Source organism: Protopterus annectens, chromosome 7.part0, assembly GCF_019279795.1.
Source record: "Protopterus annectens isolate FY-2018-M chromosome 7.part0, PAN1.0, whole genome shotgun sequence".
NCBI lineage: Eukaryota > Metazoa > Chordata > Ceratodontiformes > Protopteridae > Protopterus > Protopterus annectens.
In genome coordinates, this window is record NC_056739.1 from 1,940,639,730 (window position 1) to 1,940,664,377 (window position 24,648).

Sequence of the window (24,648 nt, forward strand, 5' to 3'; positions counted from 1 at the left end):
ATTTATTATTGTTATTTATTATTATGATTTAATATTAACATATTTTGTTAAACTAGCTATATTTTTGCAAAATGTAATGCATTATTGTTATGTGTTATTATGATTCAATATTAGTATATTTTGTTAAAGTGTTTTGTTGGCCTTATAGTTTACTTCTTGCTGGCATGGTGTTAACATACTGACTATTATGTTATTTACTGTTGTGTTACACATAATATACAATAGAGCTATATTGACAATATGTGTTTTTAAACCTGTAATATACACTTACAATTAGGTGGTTTAAACAAAACATAGTAATTGCCAGTTACAGTCATTGTGTATCAGTGGAGCTGCACACCACTATGCGCCTCACAAACTAGTTTAAAGAGTAATGGAAAAATGGGAGTGTACCTTGGACTCTGGTGCAATAGTATAAAACTAGAAATCCCAAGACATAATAATGGATGTAAGTGAGGCCTGTAATAGCAGGTAAATGTGCCCTTCAGCAGCATGTAGAAAGACACCTGCTACGGCATTAATGGCAAAATACATGTTCAATTGGGAACCTGGTACACACATACATCTATATAAAGCCATTCACAAACTGATGGATGTAGAAAATGTATGTCACAGTGTGTATTTGTGCACATATATCTTACAAAAACAGTTTACCTTCATTATGTCGTAACAGACAACATCAATCAAGCATCTGGGCGAACCAAATGCACAAAATTCAAACTTCGACATTCTCAGAAGTTTGAAAGTCAGCAAATCGAACAGCTGACTCGCTAACTTTTGAACTAAAATGTCGAAGACACATCGTAATGCAGGGGGCAAGCCCCCCTGCACCCCCATGGGGGCTCCACCACCCTCCTACTTTAATATACCAACTCCGAGATCATACTACAGTGGGGAATGGGATCATTTCCCGAATCCCGCTATACTGCAATCCGCACCCACAATGTCAAATCTGCAATGAGTGAATGCCAATGTGCATTCGCCCATTGCACATTCGGACAATTTGTTGTCAAGGTTTTGCAACTTTGCAAACCTTCTTTCACACAAAGTGGAGTTGCACGAGTGCATAACACACTTATGAAGGTAAACCTACAAATACACCTGCTGTAGCAGTAACTCAGTAGTTCAGTCTGGTAATCACCTTGCAACCAGTACATTTTGCCACACACAGTCCTGGGTCCAAATCTAGTGGTGTGTAGAAGTGAATGTACGGCATTGTGAAGGGAGCAATTAATGACTGAGTCATGTATTCTTTATCCACACAATGCATTTCAAATGGCATGTTTGCTTTTCACTGTCATAGGCCTGCAGGTAGGAACATACTTGACATATCCCTATAACAAAACTATATGTGCATAAAGTGTCATATCATGCATTAACATGCATTCACAGAGAATGTCAATGCAGGTACTGCAAATGAGGGCCACTAATATCACATTGCATCACATAATCCTTCTAAAGTCACTGTGCAGATTACCACAGCTACACAGCTAACATACATATTGGAAGTCCCTACTTGTAAGAAGGCCTGCCCTCATACACGCTGCAAATTACTACCATACTGTAACACATGGCCTGTCAATTTCCCAAATGGTGGACATACTCTTATATTTATACCCCATTTTACTCAAGGACACACCAAACATGTTGCCAAGTACTCTGTTAGTGATACCATTAACTAACATACTTACCTTAAACACATGCCTTAGTTGGAGTAGAGAGGGTAGCCTCACTCTGGCTCAGCCTCTACAAAAAGGCTGACACAGCTCCCATAGTTACTCCTGCAGCTTATTGTCCTCCAAAGCGTTCACGGTCTCTGCCTATGTCTATTACCTGCAGCAGCAGCTGCAGCCTGTAGCACACACATCTCTATGTAAAGCTTTGTGCTACAGACCTACCCTCTGCGATGATGTAGTCTCCTCACTCCAGTAATGTCCAGCTCAACATATCTGAAAGGGGTCCTGATCTACATGAAGGCCTTATAAATTGTACAGTGGTTGCTGATAGTGCAAATCAGCTGTGTTGAGAAGCATGCTTAAAAAGCATGCAGCTGGCTATGTGTAACCATTCTGTATGAGGCATTCATCACACAAAGCACACCTTTGTGAAAGCTTTACTATCACCACATAGCAACAGAGGAATACTGCACTCCATCAGATATGAAACTGATTTTGTGTACAACAGGATGTGGATGGGTTACCAGACTAAAGGGGAGTAGGGATTACAGCATTAAGCCTGTCTTAGACTATATGATAATGAAATTTCATTGATCTCCTGCTCTTACACCTACACAGGACATACAATACATCAAGGGTGCATTGTCATTTGTCATTGTGGCACACTGATCTCTTTGGACTGTCCCTTTATAGTAGTTGTAGTAGCACACTTCTATTTGTGTGGCACTGTTCTTATGGCATATCATCAGGGTGTTGCCCGTAGAGGACACATCACAGTAGACTTGAGTGTTGGGTGTATGATCATACAGCAGTATCTGTCATGGCACACATGGGAATACCTGACTATTGCTACTAGCTCAGTTGTATCCACACACTTAGTATGTTTGCACAGTGTGGAGTATGACATGTGTGAGCAAGCAGTGGATAGTGCTAGCCATTTTGTCCTTGCTGTATCTCTACATAGTGTACTTCCTCGTATGTGATCCTGTAATGTATTCCCCTTCTGTTGTCTTTCAGGAATCATGTACCATAGATGCCATGCATCCTTCTCTGATATGGAAAATGAAATTATACTGGAAGGACTCAGGCAACATTATCACATCCTACTGTCCACGGAGAAGCAAAATGGGGAATAGTGGGCTGCATTGTGAGCAGATCTTGTCTGTGATGTGAATGGCACAGGCCATCGGAGCAGGACATATGAACAGGTTCAACACCATGCAATGGACAAGATAAATGCTGCACGATGAAGGACAGCAGATGTAGCCAGGGATCATGCTGTTACCAGTGGAGGGTCTGCAGTGGAACAACCACTCTCAGCCAGTGATGAATTCCTGGTGAACCTAGGGACACACACCAGCTCCCAGGCATCCATAACAGCATACATTGTGGAGGTAGGTGCCACAGTTTCCACAACAGAGGAGCATGCAGATAGGTTTACTGTTATCAGCATTGTAATACTGTAGCAGTCAGTGTGTTAGTCTGTACATACTTTTACGTGGGTGTCAGATCTTTGCTCTTTGAGGGTTGAGGGTTTAACCTTAGTTGTACTCTCATACTCAGAATGTGACCAATACAACAAGTTAACAAAGTTGCTACTGTAAATGTGAGATATATGGACCTATTACCTTGTTGTGCTGCAACATGCATTGGTACTAACATTACTTCACCCTCAACTTTTCACAGGTCCATCAGATATAGGCCAAGGCCATGGTCCTGCTGCTGGTAAGCATGACACTGTTTTGTTAAGGAACACTTATATTCTATTAAAGTTAAGGGCCACAATAATGTCCTATTTAAACATACTTTCATGTGTAAACAGAGTAGAATGTTTTTATTTTCCAGTATGGAGGTACCTAAGGATCTTAGAGGGGGTAATCACAGGAGTGTAGTTGAACAAAATGAAACACTTTGGCAGTGGCAGTTAAGAGCAGATACGCCTCCTGGTTTAAATGAGACAATTACTCTAAAATGCTGTTTTAAAAAACAAAAGGTTGAAAGGAAAATAAATTAGGCAGTGAAACATGTATTTCAATATATTTGTTAAGATAGGTATACTTGGTTTTTATGTGTTGTTTTATCAAGTACAGTTTCATATACTGATTAATTAAAAGGCATATTTTACTGGTCAAGTTTTACTTGATTTACTTGAAATGATTGTTATAAAGGTTGTGAGTTGAGTGTGTATTTTGTTCTGAGGAAGTCATTTTTGGATGAAAGCAGAGAAGAAAAATGTTTGACCACTACTCTAGTTGAATGTCTTTGTTATTATGAGTACTGTTGGATTTTTCATGCACAACAGTGCAGGTATTCATGTACTGCTTTTTTCTTTTTTTATCACAGGTGACCCGGGGTAGGGGGGGGGTGTTGGTGTCTGTTCCCTGCACAACCTGATGTCAATGTCTCTTCAGACTCTGATGATGATGGTGTCCACAGTGAGACACAGGTGGGGGTGTCAAGAGCTGAATCTGTCCCAAAGGTAGACATCCCTCTTCTGCCTCCATTGTCAATGCACACAGTCAGTATGCACAAACATATCCAATCCCCTGAGTCAAGAAATATTGGACAGTCAGTGGGTGGGGACATTGAACAGGAAAGTGTGGCAACTATGGCTCTAGTGAGTCTAGACAGTGGCCATAGCCAGAGGGCTGGTGAGGTCCCACACAGGTGGATTGACAGGGGTGCTTGTAAAAGGCCTGCTCTCTGTCCACCACCTGTTGCAAGTGTCACATCACAGGAGAGTCAGCACATGTTTTGGGTCATCATGGAGACACAGGTATGTTCTGAACTGGACACCAGACATATGCTTAGGGTTATGGATGCAGCACAGTCTGACATCTGTGACTGCCTCCACTGCATTGAGGACCCCCTGGGTCGGTTGACTGATTCAGTGGACAGAAGGTCGGCTGAGACAGTGTCTATCTTGGAAAGTACATTGTCTGTGCTGGAACATGTGGTTGGAGTTGAGCGTCTGATTTGTGGACGTAGGTCAGCAACCCCATCTACTGAGAGTTCACATGGCCATGCACAGTCATGCTCCCATAGTGGCAGTACATCCATTGCTACAGAGGGGAGTGTGCTGTCCACTCCATGACATGACAGGTTTTGGACTCTTAGTCCTGGGCATTCCCATGGGAAACACAGCCCAGCAGACAGCAGACACCATCAGGTACTAGCACCAATTCTGACCTTGGGCATGGAGGTACCAGTGCAACTCCTGGCAGAGCCGGGGCTGGAGACAGTGAACTATCAACTCTGCCATGTATGGTCCAAGGCTAGCCAACACACACACATGTAGGGCTAGTACTGAGCTTAACTGTGTACATGCACACCCTCACACACCACTGTCAAATGCAGGTCACCTACAGACACACACAGTACCTTTCCATGGTCCATCTTACCTGCTTCCCTTCCTGACTCACACACATGCTGTCAACCTTTTTGGTCAGCCTAGGCCTCATGCACCCCCACGCAACATCCTGTGGAAGTGATGATACCTGTGTTGCATCTCTGTCATCCTCGCCATCAATGCAGGGAAATGAAGCTATGTGTCTGATGCATAGGGTGACTTTATTAGTTAACATGTACTTGTGTAATGTGGTGTCATTTAGCCATGCCACATGTAGTGGTCAACTACAGATACTGTATTCTGGCATTTGTCATGAGTACGTCACATACGTTTGCAAATTTTATGTTGTATGATGTTATAATGGCTGTAGAGTTACACAATGACAGATGTGTCATGGACCTGTTTTTGTTTCTGTTTCAGGAGTCTGTTGGGATAACCTCTGCATACACAGCGGCAATAGAGCAGCATAGGATGGCATGCTGGCACAGCACAAATATGTCTTCAGCAAGGTACAGCACTATAGGTGCATGGCTCCATAGGTTCATATGTGTATAACAGTCTAACAAGGACAATGGTGGCATTTAGCATACTTGTGCATCCCTAATCTGTGAACAAGTCTGCTACCCTTGATAACTGTCACCAGGGTTTTGGGAACACACACACATCTACAAGCTGTCCTGATGGAGATGACCCATATACAAATATCCTGTGTCCAGTACAGACAGTTGTCCAACACCAGTTATGACTGCCATGTTCTGAATACCATTTTGTCACCTGCACATGCTGTGTTATAGCAGATGTTTACTTCACATACATGGGGGGGGGGCTGTTTTATGTAGGGCATACAGTCTGTGTTACATACCTGTCTCTCCAGCATGTACTATGTATACCACTGTGATGTTGTAGGCATGTAAAACAGGTGAGACTTGTGTTAGTCCTGTCATTGATACATGGGGGATACACAGTGGGATCCGACACCTCCCTGTATGGAGCCATACACATCATCTCCAAAGCATTTAGGAGACAGATTACACATGTATGGTCGTGACATGGACTCAATAGGACAGGTTATCTATACTGTGTATTGGTGTACCATGGAACCTGTGTGGCTGCTACAGGTGTACAACATGCCTGTGTAGTGACATAGCAAGGGTGCCATTGCACACAATGATAGGTGTGATGACTGCTATTTTCAGTATAGCAGTGACAGTCTAGGATGTACATCCCAAACCTGTCGGTATAGGTTGTACAACAGTGAACGCATCCCCACATCTTACCAACCAGTGACAGTGAAAGGCAACATTACTGTCTGTGTCCATAACCACATGTGCAATGGCTCAACTGTGTATGGTGTTCAGACACTACAATAATTTGCAGGAGTGGATGATTCCCTACAGGATAGTATTGTGCAGTCATTGCCAGTTAGTCTTTGTTAGTGGCTCAGAGTGCAACTGACTGTGTCTTAGGCCATCCTGGATAACTGTTGGTTCTGTATGGGATTCTGTGAAAGCTCCCAATATGCAATCACCTGCTAATGTACTCAGTCAGATGTCCCAGACAGTGGCTGTGACTGCAGAGAGGGAATAAGTAGACAGGGTACATCAATAATGGAGGATAGTAAACTCCACTGGTGACTAGAGTCATTGTGGAGTAGGTCTCCCAATGCTATCTTCCCAGAGTATGGCTGTCAGACATTTGCCTATCCACCAACTGACATAACACTCTGTACATGATGTACACAGTTTCCAGCAAGGTCTGCTGGCCTAATATTGCCACACACCTTGTCAGGCCATGGTTGGTGGAGTGAGACATATGTCCGACATCCATTGCATACTGTAACAGTCAATGGGCTTCTCTGGTAACAGTCAGTAGGCACGATCTGGCCTGGATTAAAAGTAACATTGTTTGGTCCAGTGTCAGTAGGTGTATGACAGTGTTAGTGCTTGTATCCATGCTAACTCCTATCATGGCATTTCACATGACATGACTCAGAGATCTAGGGACATCACTTGGTACTACATGCTAGCTGTTCTCTGCGTAAGTAAGTATTGCAGTTACTTTCAGCATGTTGCAAGAAGAGAGTCATCCAAGGTGTCTGTAAAGAGCACAAACAAACACATTAGGGACGTATAATATGTACCGACTGTGTTGCTTAGTTGTGCTGTGGCTCACTTGCCCAAAGGATGGTCCAGGGCCTTATCTACAATGCCCTACAGCAGTACCGTGACATCCCCAAACAGGGAATCAACGTAGTTCATCATGTGTCTACCAATATGGGTGACCAGTAGAGCCCCTCCCAATATGAAGTCCTCCCTGGTGGGATCTGGCCACAGATCAGTCTCCTTAGAACTAATGGCATGTACCACCCCCCTTGCAGACAATATAGACATATATATCAAGACAGCCATTTATTATATGTCAAGAAAGCCATTTATTACCTCCTGTGGGATGGCTGACATAGCATGACTGCACCTCCTCCTTCTGATGGGACAGGCAAGTATGCAGAGCTCTACACCCATGCATTATAGCAGCAGCATTACAACTACATGAACTCAGCTGTATGTGACAGGAGGGACATAGGCTCATCATGGCTCAGCAAACCTGACTGGTGGGCAACTGCTTTTAGCAGGCTGTACAATAACAGGTGGACAGTGCTGTGTGACATTTGGGTTGAGGGTGCCCCCCCCCCCCATCATGGAGGCACTATCTCATCAGCTAGATGAAGCACATAGCATTGTTGTGATGTTGTGTAGACACGGTAAGTGACAAAAGTAGCCACTCATACAAAGCAGAACCACAACGCACAGTGTAGTTACATGTGTGACTTCAAAGGACAGGCCCAGATTGTTGATGACCTCATATGTCATGATGCCACATATGATGAGTCTGTAATCACCTGTACACCCACAATGTCTGCATCAACTACACTCCCCTGTGCCCACCACATGTGACACATGACATTCCTACAACCTGTCCCATAGCCTCCATATTTACAGAGCAGTTCATAACTAGCCTCTCGTTGGAAGATACACAGCATCTATTAAACATGCTAACATTCCAAGATGCATCTCACATGTGATCTGACAAGGATAACTAACCCCATTTGAAAATCCTTGCAATCATACTGACACTACTGGCTGCATACCCACTGAGTGGACAACAGAAACTGTTATACCCTTGCACAGAGGTGGTTTATCCACAGACCAACATAATTATACACCTCTTTGTCTAAGTATCCATATCTGTATGCCCATAGGGGTGACCATTTTGGAGCTGATCAGCACACATATATGTGTTCTACACACAGTTGACTGTACACAGTTGGGATGTGTGATGGGGGAGCATGACTGTTACATGTGGTGGACATTTCCAAGGCAGTCACCATGAACCTGAATGAGGGTACATCAGGGCGTACAACCTTTAGCCTGAGCCAAGCTGTCTGACTATATCCCCTGCTCAGGCAACATTCACAAAGCACCCACTTAGGCATCCAAGATACTGTCATTGTAGGGGTCACTAACTGGCCCATTGCTGGCACACATATGCAAAATAGGGGCATCTACCTCCAATAGCTGATCTATCAGCAGCAATCCTGGATCCTCTACTGCTTGGAATCGATTCAACCACAATACATGTGACTACTGACTGAGTGTGGCTAACAATGTTGGCTGGTGCCTGCAAATTGTGAACACTCATAGAGTCTCTGTGGTATGTCACTCTCCTGCAAGAGGGTATTGCAAACACATGCCTGTTGACTACTAATGGCCATAAACTCCATTCAAATATATATGTAGTATCAACTATGTAAATGCACAGACTTAGATAAATACACCATTGGAAGAAAAATGGGATAATCACAGAACAAAACCAACAGAGTAACACACTGTCTGAAGTAGAAATGTATTTATTACCAAACAAATAAAACTTAGCTGCCAAATAAATATATTATGCTTGATGACATCAGAAGGCCTTGTTGCAATCAGTCCTTTTGGGGGTCACATCAAACGCTAAAAATAAAATACTGCAAAACCCTACCTATTTCTAAGTTAACAAGGTGATCATATTTATGCCATCTGGACATGCACATGCACCAAGTAGACTGAAGTAAGATTAGAACCCCTACCTATATAGTCTTACACATTACAGATCACAGTCTATATCACATGCACCATGGCTTAAGTCTGCTAATTCACTGTCAGCTGGTGCTCTTAAGGTGGATGACATCATCAGGCCTTGTAGAAGAGGGGACTTTGGAAGTCAGCAGCAAGTTACAGGGCCAAAAAGTGCATAACAATTGCAGGTGGATAGCCCATGAGGACATGAGGTTGTTTTGCACACACGCACACACACACACACACACACACACACACACACACACACACACACACACACACAAACATATGTGAACCACGTAGCACTGAGTGAAATTAGAAGCCCTACCTATCTAGTCTTATTCACTATAGATCACAGTACTCATCACATGCACCACAGGTTGAGTCTGTCATATATGTGACTGCAAGCACAGTACTTCTGCATTACACAAACTAGGCTTGTGTTGAACAGCATCTGTGGCCTGCAGAGCGATATTACTTCATACTGTTATCTGATTCTAGTATCCTAGCAGTGGGATCACCCATTATTATTCTAATGTATATAAATGTAGCTGTGTGTGCACGTATGACATGTATATGTGTTATGTAGCTATATGGAGAGAGTCTATGTATCCTTGTGATATATAGCTATATATATTGGTATATATCTATTTGACACTACATAGTGATAGATATACTATGTATGTGAGAGAAAGATAGTGGCAGACTGATATGTATACGTATATGTCTGTATGTATAACAGGTCATTCTGAAGATGACACAACAGAATTGCGCTTATTTTAACTAAGTGTTTGGGCATGCCCAGTGGGACTGTCAGTACTTATAAAGTGACTCCAGCCAACACCTACCTGTACTCCAGTCCAAGATTTTGTGTGATACAACCATACCTCTCAACTGTCCAGAATTTCACAGAATGTCCAGAGTTTTGGCTCATAATGTTGTTCTGTTCAAGTCACTAAATAATGGCATACATTTGAGATTCTGACTTCTAACCCATCAGAAAAATTTCTGTTGAAACAAACCCTGTTATACTAGCAACTTTTTTAAGTTTATGAGAGCAGTATTTAAAATATGCCTCTATCTCTGGGCCTTTATCCCACCATGTTGTTGAGTTTTGTCCAGATAACTTGCACTAAGAGGTTGAGAGGTATGTTACAGACATTGACATCTGTCCCTGTTTCTGCAGTACTGCACTTCACTCAAAAATTTCATGGCATTCTCTAGCTGTCTGCTGTACTTAAAATGTGACTGAGGTTCATAACGTTACACCACACATAGAATGACAGTATGAGAAAACATTGACATAATAATACCTTATGTGCAAAAGATGTGAATACTTCCAGATTAGAACCATCAACACCATCACCCATGTTAATTTCCCTAATCCACTGACCCACACAGGCTGCCAAACAGAGAGAAGTCATTCATCACACATTTAACAGCACAAATATGTATGTTGTTATTTCTGCTTTACTTGGGACATACAGTGTGTGTTAGACTACTATGCTACAGCCTTGAGATTGCCTGGTCTGCTGATATACCATTGATAACTTACTGTTAAAGTAGTTATATGGGAACATGATGTGTTGGATGTGGGGAAACAACAGCAAATGATCTGCTGGAATAGATAGTAGTCTAAATATCATGAGATCCCACTGTTTAAAATCTCCCTTGACTGAAGTAGTGAATATTCCAACCATGAGGCCTAGTGATTATTAGGGGACACATACTATTGGGCTTGGTATCTGTTGTCCCATGTCAGTGCTGCAGCTGTCCAAATAGCCCACTATATTTCCTTGCATAAATGCAGCAGATCCATACAAATGATATCGTATTATATTAATCCTGACAAGTAATGTGTAGGTTAGAGACTTACCTTGCAAATGTAACATTTGACAGAACTGTAGTTCAGGGCTGACTCTGTGTGATTCAAGCAGTACGCAGCCAATACATGGATAAGTACAGGTTGTGTGGGTTGCCTGGCATCAACAATTTTACCATATGTATGTGAGTAGGAGTAAGGTGTCAGTCCCTAGGGCCCTAGGTTATCAGTGAATGTGCTATGCATTGTCTCTTAGACAAAGCCAGGGCATACTGGACACAGCTACATCTGCCTACAGGGACATAATCAGGGGGTTCCTCCTCTAAGTTCTCCTCTGAGTGTGGCTGTGGTAGCCTAGGCACTGGTGGGAGGCTGTGTAACTCTTCCCTTTGCTGATCCTGCTGCAGCTGTTTCTGCAGGATTGTATTGTGCAGCACAGCATGGCACATATTGTGAATATCTGTGCACATGTGGTTGGAGTGGACTGCAGGGCTCCACCAGATATATTGAGGTACTGGAACTGTGATTTCAGAAGCCCAAACACACACTCTATGATGTTCTTAGTTTGTGTGTGCCTCGTTATGGCATTCTTCTGTAGGTGTATGTGTGTGTCTGTGTGTGTGTGTATGTGTGTGTGTGTGTGTGTGTGTGTGTGTGTGTGTGTGTGTGTGTGTGTGTGTGTGTATGTGTGCTTTTCTGATGGGTGTCAGTGTGTAGCCAGCATCTCCCAGTAAATGTCCATGTGGGATGTCCTCCCTAGCAAATATCTGGTAAACCTCTGATGCATGCCAGATATAGGAGTCGTGATAACTGCCAAGGCTGCCAGCACATACATTCATGATAATGCCCTAGGCATTGTACATGACCTGGCTGTTGATGTAGTGGTACCCCTTGTGGTTGATGTAGAGTCTATCCTCCTCACTGGGTGGTGACTTGATGTGTACATGAGTGCAATCTATGGCACCCAGTACCTCAGGGTAGTATGCTACATGGTAGAAGGGCTGCCTATGGCTGGCCATTGCCTCAGGGATGAGGAGAAAAGAAATGTGCTCACTCCTATGTGATCAGATTGTAGGGTGTATGCATACTTTATAGTGCTCTGCTATAGGTGCTGACTCTGTGATTGGCTACCTATGATGGATCACACCTGTCTAGTATATCATTAACATCATTTAATGCCCCTAGTTTAAGTCAAACAGGGGCAAAACTAATTAATATATCATTGCCTTTTAGATACACTCAGCACTGTGGTGAACTGCGCAAACACGTGCCACATAGATAAACACAGCTTAGCAGTTAGTACTCACACACCCCTAGATTTCCACACTCAGCATAGCGCTCACTGTTCAAACATGCAGAAACATGCTCCCTTTAGCTAAATAAAGCTTAGAAGTTAGTACACACACACACCCCTGAAAGGGCACGCTCAGCACTGAGGCGTGCTGCACAAACAGGCATCAGCATCCAGGGTAACATGGCATCCAAGAACTGGTGGAGTACCCTGGATGCTGATGCCTGTGAGACCCCCATCATGTCTCCGGTTGGTCTTTGGAAGGTACCTGTAGCTAGTATCATAAGGGCTACACATACTTTTGTTTCCACTGGGATGGGTTCCCCTCTGTTGGCTCTGAGTCTGACATGAGGGCAGCAGAGCTCAGTGAGTTCTTGTAGTATGTCCCTGTCTACCCTGTAGTGCTCTAATCTCCAGCTCATGTAGCCTCTGGATGGTTACCCTGGGTCTGAACACTCTTCACCTTCTCTGTCTATGCCTATTGACAGCAGCAGCAGCCGCTTTGACTTCAGCATCCTGGACAAACAGATGTAGCAGACCTGCAGCAGCCCCTAACATTCTTTGAGTTAAAGTTCCCAAGTCTGTACTCCAATGGTGCAGAGAATGGAGGAAGAATCAGATTGTAGGGTGTATGCATACTTTATAGTTCATAGGTTCATAGGTTCATAGGTTCATACTAGGCTATCTGCCCAAGGGCATTTATAAGCCTAGCCCATAGTTATGTGGCTTTCGCCACCCCTTTAGTTTGAATAAAAACTATGCCTATCATTTTTCTGTGCCTCTGTCAAGCAGTGACACTGAAGTAATCCCTGGGGTATATCTGCGATCTCCCATCCATTGGTCAAGATTCCTCTTGAACAAGGCCAGCGAGGTGCTCTGCCTCACATGTACCGGGATTTTGTTCCACAGCATAGGGAGTCTCTGGGTGATGAATCTGTCCCTCCAGCACATTCTATTTATAACCGTGTCAAGGTTTAAGTCTCACGCCCTTGTGGTTCTGAGGGATCTAGATTTTTTGAGGTGAAGCATATTCATCAAATCTGGGTTTGACATGGCCTTATATGTCAGGCACAGGTCACCTCTGAGCAAGCGGTATGAGACTGAATAAAGCTGGAGTTCTTTCAGTCGGGCAGCATAAGACATATTTTTGAGACCCTTTATCCTTTTGGTGAGGAACTTTTGGGGCCTTTCAAGCTGCATCAGTTGTCTGGTCAGATACATTCGAACGGGGCATTGTACTCAATCATAGGTCTAATGAGTGATGAGTACAGGGGACGATGACCTCCCTTGATCTAGATGTGAATCCCTTCATGATCAGGTGGGCGATATAGAAGGTTTTCCTAACTACTTTAGCAACATGAGTGTCAAACGAAAGACTACTGTCAACTTGGGTCCCCAGATCCCTGATGACTTTTCTGTGCTCAGTGGATTGTCACCTATATGGTAGCTAGGGGTAACCTTGTTTTTCCCGAAGGGTATGACTATGCATTTTTGGCGTTTAACTTCAGGCCATGGCTCTGGCACCAGTTATACGTTTCTGTGAGGACATTGAGGAGGATATCTGTGTCAGATGTGTTTTCGACTATGGCGCCAGTTTGCAGTCATCTGCAAACTTTGTCAGCCATAACCCTCCTGTGTTTGCTTGTACTTCAGAAAAGTAGATGCCGAACAAGAGTGGACCCAGGACTGAGCCCTGTGGGACACCACTTGTGACAGGCTTTGAGTCTGACATGGCTCCAGCAACTCTGACCCTGTGGGTTCTGTCGCTAGCCAGTTTGCAACCCATCTTGTGATGTATGGGTTTACATTCAAGCTGATGAGTTTTTCGATGATACCTGAGTGGGGTATTGTGTGAAGGCCTTTGCCAGGTCGAGGTAGGCTGTATGGACTGCCTTTCCTCATCAATGGCCTTGGTGACTGTCTCGAAAAAGTCAACCAAGTTTAAGAGGCAGGATCTGCCTTTGACAAAGCCAAACTGGGTTGGATCCAAAGTCTGCAAGTTCCCTATGTCTTTATTTATGAGTTCCATTATGATCCTCTCCATGGCTTTGCAGATAAGGCTTGTCAAGCTAATGGGGCAGTAATTTCCAGGGTCTGTGGAGGCACCGCCCTTATGAAGTGGGACCACAGTCGCCGGCGCCACTCCTTGGGTACGTATCCTGAGGTGAGGCTAAGATTAAACAGCTGTCCTAACTGTGGGTTTAATTCCTCGTTGAGTTCATGAAGCACACAGCCGGGGACACCATCCGTCCCATGGATGCTGTGTTTTTGCCTTAGTGAGGGCAGTTCCAACCTGGACGTTGGAGATGTTTGGGGGCTACAATCCTCTGGAATAGATATCTCTCCTTTGGGGAGGGGGAGAAGTTTGCACTGAACCTGTCAGCCAGTATGTTAGCAATGTGTGTAGGTTCAGTAATTTTCACATCATTTTGAACTAATTCTGAGCATATCTGGGAGTTTCCTCCTAGGTTTCTAACATAGCTAAAGAAGGCCTTATGATTGTCTTTAGAGTCCTTGGCGATTTTTCTCTCAAAATTTGCCTTGGATGATTTTATGAGAGCTCTTAGTTTTTTACTTATAATGATCAAAGGTGTCTTACCTTTCAAGGATTTTGCTCTATCTTGTAGTAGCTTCCTCCTTTTGTTGTAGAGCTTGTTTATGGCTGGGGTCCACCAGACTGGACGCTTGCCTTTGGTACAGACTGTCTTAGTTTTGTTTGGGATTGCCTGATCCATGCAGTCCTGTAGGTGCTGGTAGAAGGCATTTGTAAGTGATTCAGCGGTTTGAGTAATGTTTACCACTGGCTCAGGGGCCTTAAAGGAGACCACACTAGTTTTTAGAAGTGTGAAATCGGCTTTTGAGAAGTTTTTCACTGTGGTCTGGTTTGTTTCAGGTGGGGCGGGATGAGGACCTCCAGCGAGATTAGTTTATGATCTGATCTCACCAGTGAGGGGTATACTTCCGGTGTTGAACATTTTGATCCCATGTTCGTGATGATGAGATCAAGTATGTTTTCACCTCTTGTGGGGATGGTGACTAGTTGTTCCATGGCATTTGAGTTTATGAACTCCAGGAATCTTTGGGTTAGAGTGTTCGGGCTTGAGTAGTGTTCCCAGTCTATATTAGGGTAGTTGAAGTCACCTAGTATGATGGTGTTTGGAGATACATTTATCCCCTCCAATGTTTTCAGGAAGGCCATGTGAGGTTCCTGAGTTTGAGAGGGTGGCCTGTAACATGCTACAAATTGCAGAGCAGTCTTGCCTATGGTTAATTGCACCTGGATGGTCTCCGATGCATCGTGCGTTGCCACCAACCTTGAGGTGTGGGTGTCCTTTATGAATATGGACACCCCCCCTCCTTTCTCTGCTATAGGTGCTGACTCTGTGATTGGCTACCTATGATGGATCACACCTGTCTAGTATATCATTAACATCATTTAATGACCCTAGTTTAAGTCAAACAGGGGCAAAACTAATTAATATATCATTACCTTTTAGATACACTCAGCACTGTGGTGAACTGCGCAAACACGTGCCACATAGATAAACACAGCTTAGCAGTTAGTACTCACACACCCCTAGATTTCCACACTCAGCATAGCGCTCACTGTTCAAACATGCAGAAACATGCTCCCTTTAGCTAAATAAAGCTTAGAAGTTAGTACACACACACACACCCCTGAAAGGGCACGCTCAGCACTGAGGCGTGCCGCACAAACAGGCGCAGCTAAGCTGAAATAAACTTAGAAGTTATTGGACACACCCTCCACTGATGTCAGCTACCTTCTCTGTAAACAGCAACATAGTTCTCTACCTACACGGAGGGGATATGCGGACACAGTTGCCCCTTTATGCTATTCAGTAACTCCAAATACTTTGCATAGGGATCCATGCTCTCAGCCTGGAAACTACACGCTTCAAAGTCCTACCACGTTAGCAACAGCACCAGTGCACCATTGCAGATACTCCACACAGGGTCCTGTAATACATTTCTGTTACATAATATTAATTTTGCTTTTTCCAATTTTTTTTTTATAAAGCATGTTTGTTCACTGAAGCGAGCAGTGCACACATGTCCAGATTATTAAAAGAAATTTATTTAATCTAACTTATTTCCTTTAATTTTTCAGACACACAGAGGATAGTTTCACTCATATCTGTATGTGGCATGTAATTTCTGTCCATCTATCTACATTTTTACAGCCCCAGTAAGGACACTGACACTGGGTCTGCAGAGCTGCCTATCTGCTTGCTGGATCGCTCTACGTGCCTCATTTGAATGAGATTCACCTGCTTATGAGGTGATTTGCATGCCACAGACATTTCTGTTTTGGCATGCTCATGCACTCTGCTCAGCAGAGACAAAGAAATTGATAGATCTGTACAAATGAACACAATGATCACATCATGAATTTCACAGAATGTCCAGAGTTTTTGGCTCATAATGTTGTTCTGTTCAAGTCACTAAATAATGACATACATTTGAAATTCTGACTTCAAACCCATCATAAAAATTTCTGTTGAAACAAACCTTGTTATACTAGAAACTTGTCTAAGTTTATGAGAACAGTATTTAAAATATGTCTCTATCTGTGGGCCTTTATCCCACCATTTTGTCGAGTTTTGTCCAGATATCTTGCACTAAGAGGTTGAGAGGTATGTTGCAGGCATTGACATCTGTCCCTGTTTCTGGAGTACTGCACTTCACTCAGAATGTTCATGGCATTCTCCAGCTGTCTGCTGTACTTAAAATGTGATTGAGGTCCATAATGTTACACCACACACAGAATGACAGTATGAGAAAACACTGACATAATAATACCTTACGTGCAAAAGATGTGAATACTTCCAGATTAGAACCATCAGCACTATCACCCATGCTAATTTCCCTAATCCACTGAGCCACACAGGCTGCCAGACAGAGAGAAGTAATTCATCACACATTCAGCAGCACAAATATGTACATTGTTATTTCTGCTTTACGTGGTACATACAATGTGTGTTAGAGTACTATGCTACAGCCTTGAGATTGCCTTGTTAAAACAGTTATATGGGAACATGATGTGTTGGATGTGGGGAAATAACAGCACATGATCTGCTGGAATACACAGTAGTCTAAATATCATGGGACCCCACTATTTAACATCTCCCTTGACTGAAGTAGTGAATATTCCAACCATGAGGCCTAGTGATTATTAGAGGACACATACTATTGGACTTGGTATCTGTTGTACCATGTCACTGTTGCAGCTGTCCAAATAGCCCATTATATTTCCTTGCATAAATGCAGCAGATCCATACAAATGATACTGTATTATATTAATCCTGACAAGTAATGTGTAGGTTAGAGACTTACCTTGCAAATGCAGCATTTGACAGAACTGTAGTTCAGGGCTGGTTCTGTGTGATGCAAGCAGTACACAGCCAATACATGGATAGGTACAGGTTGCGTGGGTTGCCTGGCATCAACAATTATACCATATGTATGTGAGTAGGAGTAAGGTGTCAGTCCCTAGGGCCCTAGGTTGTCAGTGAATGTGCTATGCATTGTCTCTTAGACAAAGCCAGGGCATACTGGACACACCTTCATCTGCCTACAGGGCATAATCAGGGGGTTCCTCCTCCATGTTCTCCTGTGAGTGTGGCTGTGGTGGCCTAGGCACTAGTGGGAGGCTGTGTATCTCTTCCCTTTGCTGATCCTGCTGCAGCTGTTTCTGCATGATCGTATTGTATAGCATGGCATGGCACATACTGTGAATATCTGTGCACATGTGGTTGGAGTGTACTGCAGGGCTCCACCAGATATATCGAGGCACTGGAACAGTGACTTCAGAAGCCCAAACACACACTCTATTATGTTCTTAGTTTGTGTTTGCCTCATTATGGCATTCTTCTGTAGGTGTGTGTGCATTTCTGATGGGTGTCATCATCCATGGTTCAAGTGTGTAGCCAGCATCTCCCAGTAAATGTCCATGTGGGATGTCCTCTCAAGCAGATATCTGGTAAACTTCTGATGCATGCCAGATATGAGAGTCATGATAACTGCCAAGGCTGCCAGCACATACATTCATGATAATGCCCTGGGTATTGCACATGACATGGCCGTTGATGTAGTGGTACCCCTTGTGGTTTATGTAGAGTCTATCCTCCTCACCGGGTGGTGACTTGATGTGTACATGAGTGCAATCTATGGCACCCAGTACCTCAGGGTAGTATGCTACATAGTAAAAGTGTTGCCTATGGCTGGCCGTCGCCTCAGGGATGAGGAGAAAAGAAATGTGCTCACTCCCATGTGGTAACATGGCATCCAAGAACTGGTAGAGTACCCTGGATGCTGATGTCTGTGAGACCCTCATCATGTCTCCGGTTGGTCTTTGGAAGGTACCTGTAGCTAGTATCCTAAGGGCTACACATACTTTTGTTTCACCTGGTATGGGTTCCCATCTGTTGACTCTGGGTCTGAGTTGAGGGCAGCAGAGCTCAGTGAGTTCTTGTAGTATGTCCCTGTCTACCCTGTAGTGCTCTAATATCCAGCTCATGTAGCCTCTGGATGGTCTGAACACTCTTCACCTTCTCTGTCTATGCCTATTGACAGCAGCAGCAGCTGCTTTGACTTCAGCATCCTGGACAAACAGATGTAGCAGACCTGCAGCAGCCCCTAACATTCTTTGAGTTAAAGTTCCCAAGTCTGTACTCCAGTGGTGCAGAAAATGGGGGAATAATCAGATTGTAAGGTGTATGCATACTTTATAGTGCTCTGCTGTAGGTGCTGACTCTGTGATTGGCTACCTATGATGCATTACACCTGTCCAGTATATCAGTAACATCATTTAATGGCCCTAGTTTAAGTCAAACAGGGACAAAACTAATTAATATATCATTGCCTTTTAGATACACTCAGCACTGTGGTACACTGCGCAAACACGTGCCCCATAGGTAAACACAGCTTAGCAGTTAGTACTCACACACTCCTAGATTTCCACACTCAGCATAGCGGCTTGCTGTTCAAACATGCAGAAACATGCTCTCCTTAGCTAAATAAAGCTTAGAAGTTAGTATATACACACCCCTGAAAGGGCATGCTCAGCACTGAGGTGTGCCGCACAAACATAAACTTAGAAGTTATTGGACACACCCTCCCCTAATGTCAGCTACCTTCTCTGTAACAGCAACATCGTTCTCTACCTACATGGAGGGGATATGCGGACACGGTTGCCCCTTTATGCTATTCAGTAACTCCACCTAATTTGCATAGGGATCCATGCTCTCAGCCTGGGAACTATGCACTTCAAAGCCCTACCACGTTAGCAACAGCACCAGTGCACCATTGTAAGATACTCCACACAGGGTCCTGCAATACATTTGTGTCACATAATATCAATTTTGCTTTTTCCAATTTTTTTTTTATAAAGCATGTTTGCTCACTGAAGTGTGCAGTGCAAACATGTCCAGATTATAAAATAAAATGTAATTTAACTTATTTCCTTTAATTTTTCTGACACACAGTGGATAGTTTCGCTCATATCTGTATGTGGTATGTCATTTCTGTCCATCTATCTACATTTTTACAGCCCCAGTAAGGACACTGACACGGGGTCTGCAGAGCTGCCTATCTGCTTGCTGGATCGCTCTACCTGCCTCATTTGCATGAGATTCACCTGTTTATGAGGTGATTTGCATGCCACGAACATTTCTGTGTTGGCATGCTCATGCGCTCCACTCAGCAGAGACAAAGAAATTGATAGATCAGTATAAATGAACACAATGATCACATTATGAAGTCAAAAGTCACCTTTTTGTTTTGCAGTAGATTGGTATACTGACTGGTTTCACTTAGAGCTGTATTTTCAAATAAATAAACAAGGTAGCAGTTGGTGTCTTAATGTTGATTTATGTTAGACTTTTATAATTTAAATGTCTACACATCTGCACTGGCCTGAGTTTGAAGTGGCTACATAATAATAACTGTAGCTAAACACATCTGAGAGTTTTACTGTAGGATTTCCTCCTTAGTGTGGGAAAGAATTTAAAACAATGCTTTAAGAAATGGGATAAAAAATTCAATTCACACCACTAGCAACTTAAATCTAAACATCTGCTGCTCATTCTATACAGTTTCATAAGTTAGCCCCACTGACTTTAGTCATTGTTCAAGAAAGTTTTGGCTGTCAGGCCTATTGCTATATGATGTGAACACCTCTTCACAGCATACCCGCAGCTCACTACTAATACATTGGTTGAAGAATGATGCAGCCTTCAGCCAAGACAACAAAAGGCCAAGCTGCTATCAAAGAGTGCAACCTTCCTGGACAGCTGAAGGAGGAAGAATGTGCCCAGACCAGATTTGACATTTATTTACTATGGAAGATGATGTCAAAAGTTCAACTTAACCATAGTGAAATGAGGTGACAAAGAGCTAAGTATAAACCAGACTACAGCTATTGCACTTGGACCTTAATAGTCCAGACAGAGTCTCTAAAATATTCACTCTTCAGATCATCAGGCAGTCACAGCATCTGCATTATCAATCTGAACAACGGACAATTAAATAAGGAATCTGTATGGGAAAAAATCATCATATCTGTCATTATGGTTCACTGTGAGTTTGAAACAAGAGGGCTAAGCATAAATCTGAAGTTTGTAGAGAAGAACAAGAAATAAATACCACTAGTGTATAATAACTGAGTAGCTACAAGCTAGTTGGCAGCTGAAATAATTTAATTTGATTTATTTATTACTGTTGTTTACCAGGAAAGTCCAACTGGGTACAGATCAAATTTTCAATGGAGGCCTGGTGAAAAATGTTCCATTTTATAGAATGAGTAGAAGGCAGTTATACAAGATTTACATAATAAATGTAAATATGTAAAATAGTAATGATATGAAAGTTAATCAAAACATAGCAGTTAATCAAATAAAGAATACAGTAAAATGTTAGCTAATATAAAACTTAAAAGAGTCTACTTATTTTCAAAATAATCTGTTGTAATTAGATATGAAGTAGGAGACAGTGAAGAAATTATAGGATGAAGATGGTTACTAATTTTGAAGGAGTATTGAGGAGGTCCACATAATAGAAGTATCTATGGAAGACAGAGATAGTAGTTGTAATAGGTGTTCATTGATGCAGCAAAATTAACATAAGATGCATAAGTAGTAATAAATGAATCCTAGTTTCTGAATTGATTGCTGTGAAATGAACATATGCTGGCAGTGAAATTATGTTTTCCTCACTGCTTCAACTTTTATTAGTATAGCAAGGAGATGACCATTGGAAAATAATATCTAACATGTTGGTTGAGCAAAGCAATGGCAAGGTCACAGTAAAGAAACAGGTGGCCTGTAGCAAATAAAGGTTAGGACTCATGACAAGCGCTGTATGGCTATGCAGATCTATTATTTGAGATGGTGACTGCATGAAGTGCTGCAAAGCTGAGGAAAGATGCATTAGGCATTGGAAAACACCAGCACACCAAGCAAAGGGCCATATATAATAAGAAAGGCACTGCAGTAACTGGACAAACAGATCTTGACTGCAATATGCCATGATCAGGGCTATGACCAATGTGATGGAGGTCAAAGTTAATGCAAACTAGCATAGCCTAGGCAATGTGCTCACATGTGAGCAATGTAGCTATATACAGCTGTAATATTTGGCCAGCTTGCCAATTTGGGTATGGACAGCATAGTTGCAATCCTGATCCGCAGAGAAATGGGGAAGAAAACAAGTACATAGGAAAGTAGGTGAGGATAGAAGAGCAAGCAAAGGTAACACAAAATGGTAACTATAAGTTATGAAAGGCTGGGAAAAGGAAAGATACATCTTTCTGTCAGGAAAGAGGCCCTTTTTATGTTTTTTACAAAAGAAGGACAGGTGAGTAAGGTAATAAAAAATGTGGGGTGGAATACAGGGAGAAGGGCAGTGACAAGCAGACCAGCATAGAACACAAAAACAGACAGTGGTATACATACAAAAGGTGGGAGGATATTAGATGGGCACATGCATACAAAAGGGGAGCAGTGAAGATGGGGTGGAATGGACAACAAACAAGGAATGGGGAATGACATATAAAGGAAGGAATAAACCAGGATGAAGATAGGGTTATGTCCTGGCATGGCTGGCTGCAAGCTTGGCTCAGAGTGCAGCAAACTCAAGGAACACTAACCTTAGTGGTCGATAGTATTGACTGGTTACTCCTCTAGAGGCCCAATGACTATGGCTTGCTGGCTGCATGACTTGGTCCACCATAGCTATCTAACTGCTAATACATCTCAGAAGTCAGAAGTGACATGTCTTGGCACTTTCTGGCTGGAGACCCCTGAAGGTGGAGAGGGACTACAAGGAGTGGACTACCAAAACTGGAGCAGGTCAAGGAGTTTTTGATGTGACTTGCTTGCCATGTAGAGTTTCCCCTCATAGATGGCAGTAGTGTGAATGTGGGCAATGGACTGTTAGAACCAACCATCCATGTGTCAATAAGTACATCCCAGATTAACAATGTCCTTTATAATGTACTATTGCATACTTCACCGCATGTTCGAAAGGAAGCATGGACCAAGGCAGCCTGCATATCTGTTTTTGTAGGTACCACTGATCTGCAACTGCAACAGCTTGCATAACAGTGTATATCTACCAACATAAACTATAGTGAATATTTATGTGTATCAACACGCATGCCACTTGGGATTATAGAAGCAGTTGTGTGTGTGGGCTGACAATGGTGTCATGTATGTTCATTTTTTTATAGGTTCCACGGTTGGAGGGCCACCACAACTGCACAAAAATGTGGCTTAAATCAGTATGGCATTTATGATCAACAATTATGGCAACATGCAAATGACACAGTCCAACATCATAGTGCCAATGGCACAATAACACAGGGAAAGGGAGTCATGCATATCTGTCATTAGAGAAGCCAATGCAGAGTTACAGACTGAGTTCATAGCCTTACTAGTGTATGAAATACATCCTGTACCTGTGAGGCTTTCATGGAATTCACCTGTGTTCTCAGCCCATGCAGCATCTGACATGCAGGCCAACACTGAGGTGGTCATGTCCAAGAAAGGGATAGTCAAGGAGGGTTCACATTACTATCACTCCAAGACTGTCAATGATATGTCTACAGCACTCAGAATTAGACTGCAGATGTGTAAATCAGTCATCTTATAAACAGATGGCTGCTACCCACAGCATTGTGGAGATGGAGACTGTTAATAGGTTCATAGGTTTATTGCAGATTCCTAGGCTAATGGCTCAAGAGCCCATACAAGCCGAGCCAGTTTTACCCAGATTTTACCAAATGTTCTAACCTAGGGGAAAGATAACAAGGGTCAGCAAGTGTGGTTTTGACATTTTTTACAGACTTCCTCAGTCTATAAGGGACAGGGGCACCACCCCAGGAATGAATTTGTGATTTCCCATCCATTGGTCCAAACTGCACTTGTAGATAGTCAGGGAAGGTCTCTGTTTCATGTGAATAGGAAGCCTATTCCAGAGGACAGGCACTCTCTGGGACAGATATCTGTCACTTCAGTATGATCTGTTTATGTCAGAGTTCAGGTTTAGATCCTTGAAGAGTATAACTCTTGTTCAGTTAGTTTTGCAAATATGCAACATTTTTCCATCAGGGCTGGGTCAGAGACTACCTTTTTGGTCAGGCATAGATTACCCCTCAGTTATCGGTAGAAAACTGAATACAATGATAGGGATTTTAATCTGTCTACATATGACATGTTGGTTATACCCTGTAGTTTTTTTGGTGAGAAACCTCTGAAGACATTCCAGCTGTTATAGTTGTCTGGTGAGGTACATGACAAAGGTTGCATTGTACTCGATTACTGGTCTGATGAGGGCCGAGTGCAGAGGTATTATGACATCCTTAGATCTGGAAGCCATGTACTTATTTATAAGCTGGGCCATATAAAAAGATTTTCTCACCACTGTGAACACATGGTCAAAGTTCAGATTATTATCAATCTGAGAACTCAGATCTCTCACCACTGGGTCCACTAATAGGGTGGTGCTATCAATGTTGTAATTTCGAGAGGGTATTTAATTTTCAAAATGGTATTATTATGCATTTCTTTGCATGTAGTTTGAGGCCATAGCTCTGACACTAATCATTAGTCTGTGTCAATCTTTTCTGTAGGATATCAACATAATATGGGGAGTCAATGATTTCCCCCAACTTGTAGTCATCAGCATACTTGGTCAGCTAAAGGCCATCTACATTTGCTTTGACACCTGAGAAGTATATCCCAAACAGGAGGGGGCCCAGCACAGAGCACTGTGGTACTCCACTGGTGACTGGCTTCTTGCTAGATATGGATTCCCCCACTCTAATTGATGAGCCATTTTTCTATCCATCTGGTGATGTAGAGGTTTATGCTGAATTCTGT